The sequence below is a fragment of the Xylocopa sonorina genome, unplaced genomic scaffold, assembly GCF_050948175.1.
Source record: "Xylocopa sonorina isolate GNS202 unplaced genomic scaffold, iyXylSono1_principal scaffold0140, whole genome shotgun sequence".
NCBI classification, from domain to species: Eukaryota; Metazoa; Arthropoda; class Insecta; order Hymenoptera; family Apidae; genus Xylocopa; species Xylocopa sonorina.
This window is the reverse complement of record NW_027490211.1, coordinates 358390-361988: the sequence shown is the minus strand read 5'-3', so window position 1 is coordinate 361988 and position 3599 is coordinate 358390.

Below are 3599 nucleotides of genomic sequence, written 5' to 3'. Positions count from 1 at the left end.
AAAGTGTCTACCTCTGAAGGTAATAAAGGTCGAATGCCAATGCAATGCGATGGCGCACCTCATTTCAACTTTTCAAAGTAATTAATCTGAAACTTCATTGCACAGCATTATGCCAATCTGCCTCTAGAATTCTAGGGAATGTAAATTGTACACTCCCATGCAAGGGGTTGGCGCTTCATAGTATCTGCATATCAGAGTAATAACGTTCTATCTACCGTTCAAGCGACTGTATACTTCACATTTCCTTAAAGTGTAGAAGCAGATAAGCATAATGCGATGCATAGATCGTTACTGCTTACATTCTTCGTAAAGTCGAAAGGCATCATATTGCATGGAGCAATAAAACCCCATTGCGTTGCATTGAAGACACTGCAAGGACGCCATCTCGTTGCAGGCTACTGTCGAATTCACATTCTGTTGAAGTGTTGTAGCAGGTATGTATAATGCGACGCATCGAGCATTACAACCTAATTACTTTGAAACGTTCAAATTATATGCGTCATAGCGATGCATAATACATTAGAACGCTACTCGTTGAAAACGCAGACACTGAAACACCATCTCGTTGCAAGGAACTGTAGATTTCACTTTCTTTTGAAGTATAGAAGCAGATCGGCATATTGCTGTGCATAGAAGATTGCAGCCTACTAATTTGGAAGCTTTGAAATAAGATGCGTCATCGCATTGCATGAAGCATTAGTACTCTATTGCTTTAACATGCAGACATTATGAATGAAATTGTAGAATTCGCATTCGTTTGGAGTGTAGTAGGAAATATGCATAACGCAATGCATAGAACATTAGTGCTTACTTATTTTGTAACGTTGAAATGAGATGCGTCACTGCATTGCACGGAGCATTGGAACTCTATTGGTCTGAAACGTAAACACGATGAAAGGCCATTCCGTTGCAGGAACTGTAGCATTTACATTATTATGAAATGTAGAAGCAGGTAAGCTTAATGCGATGTCTAGAACATTACAACATAATTGCTTTGAAGCGTGAAACTGAGACGCACCATCTTGTTGCACACAATATTTCTTATTACTTACGATGAATTATAGTACCGACATGCTCCATCTTCTGGGAGAAAACTTTCCAGCCGTTCACATTGACACGTAGACACTCAAATACGACAACCCTTTTCGTGGAAACTTAGACATTCCTTTGAAACGTAGGACTGTGAAGCTGCATCGCGTTGCATGGAAATTTAGAAAGTGCTTACTATGAAACGTAGAAATGAGGAGCGCCATCATGTTGCATAGAACTTTGCATCGTACGTACTTTGAATCGCCTATGCTGATAGGGACCATCACTTTACATAGATATATAGAAAACACATAGCTTTAAACGTTGAACTGAGAATTTGAGAACTTACTTTGAAATGTTGATAGTGAGGAGCTCTATCAGATTTCATCGAACATCAGAACTTTCTTACTATGAAAAGCAGGCAGATAAGGACCATCGCGTTGCTTAAAACCTTAGAAGTTGCTTACTTCTCTCGTACTTTTAGAAGAATTTTTGATAAACCACTTACATTTCACGTTTTCAATATTTTTGTATGTATGCGAGGTGTAATCGTTTAAGTTCTTAAATGATTACTTAGTGTTGATTATTATTTAGAAACTCGGTTAAAAATGTGACTGCATAAGATTTAATCAATATGTTTATAAGCCTGTCATTTATGCAGTTATTTGTTCGTCACTTATTGCTCAAACGGCAAAGATTCTGACCACTTCAAAATGGTTAACTTTCACCAATTTTCTTAAAAATTAAAACACTGTCCAACTGTTTGTATTAAAGACTGTAATTAAAGTTTTCAAAATATTTTACCTCTTATAGATCCATTCCGTTATTGAAATTGAATGTTTGACTTTTCTAACTCCTGTTTAGAACACCTTTTTATTGGAATGTTCGTAATTATTGAAAATGTTCGTTTGGTTCTCTAATTTAATATTTAGAGTCTCCTGATGAATATTTTTTATCGTTGTGAACTATGTAGTTGCAATTAAAATTCTTTATGAAATAATAATAACAGAGAGGTATGTATTTTATCTTACTATTTATAAAGAAATATTCAGACTTGTTTACAATCTAATGGAATTTAATTACCTTCTTTTATTCAAATTCGCAATGATAATCCTCCATAGTTCAACAATTTAGTGAGTTGTCCTCAGGAATCCGCAGCTCAGTACTTATAAAATGGACGACAAACGAACAGCCTAACCAAACGTAATCAAACCGATTTTTCAATACTAATGGTATCATGTTTAACTTATCTTGCAAACTATTCAAATGGCCTTCGAACAGTGTCTATTCACTTCCTTCCACCATTGTTTACAATACGTATGTTTCATTTACTACCAATCCGTAAGTATTATCGCCTTCCTTTACTTTTTCTAACCTTCAATGGCTTCATATTACAGGTCTTTGAACACGTTTTAAAATGCCCTATCGTATTACGGAAGCATAAACATATTAGTTCGTTTTAAAAAATGAAGGTAACCTTCAAATTTCCAACATACCTCCAACTCCCATTTGTACTGTGCAATTTTATATCAGCAAAAATTTATATGAAATTTATAGTTTCAAGGATATTTGAGGTGCTAATTATTTCTGCCCACCCTGCATATTGTTATGGATGTGTCCAACAAGGCAACGATGAACAAAGTTAAATTTAATATTACGATGTTTAATATATTTGTTTTTCTGTAATTTAGCCAAAAAACTATAATAAAATATAATAAGATAATAAGATAAGATAAGAGCCGTCAATATTGAATGTAGAATATTTCTTTACTCTGCTGACCGAATCAATGGAAACGCTAAGTAATGTGCGTGCCTTTCGAAACAGTCAGATGCAAATTACGATACAACGTTTCGAAGAAATGGTACGTGTCACTCTTTTTTAATTTCCGTTTTTTTAATCAAAGGAAATTTGATTGAAATATCCGCAAAATTTAAGGACAAAAAAGTTATTATAATCTTATGCAACATATATGATGGTGATAAAGGATAAGTATGTGGAACTGAGAATAGAAGAAGAGAATAGAATTGGACCGAAATGGATATAAAACAGAAATTTATATCTATACGTTCTATTCTATGCAAAAGCAAATATTTCAAAGAAAAAAAATGTATTACTTACAAATTACTGATATTCGTAGGGATCTCACTAATTCAGACTTCTCGTCTTGCAGAACTAATCATTTATTTAACATGGAAAGGGGTCGAGGAATAGTAAAAGGTTTTCATATTTCATAGCCTTATTCGATACGTCAATTGGATCACGTAAAATATCGGACACTAATTCCATCTACATCTTTAGAACTTAAATATATAATTGCAACAACATATTTAATACCGTCTTAATAGCATGTTTCTAATTATTTACATCTATGCCTAATAAATATATGTTAATCAAACAAGCTGCTTTACCAAAGAGTAAAAGAATCTGAAGATTACAAATTTGAGCATTACATAACAAAAGTGCAATCCATATATAATGTTACATGTAACAAAATATGAAGACCAAAAAGATCATACATAAGTTGAATCCACAATGCGGACATAGAGATACGGAAAAGGCAAAAAATCCA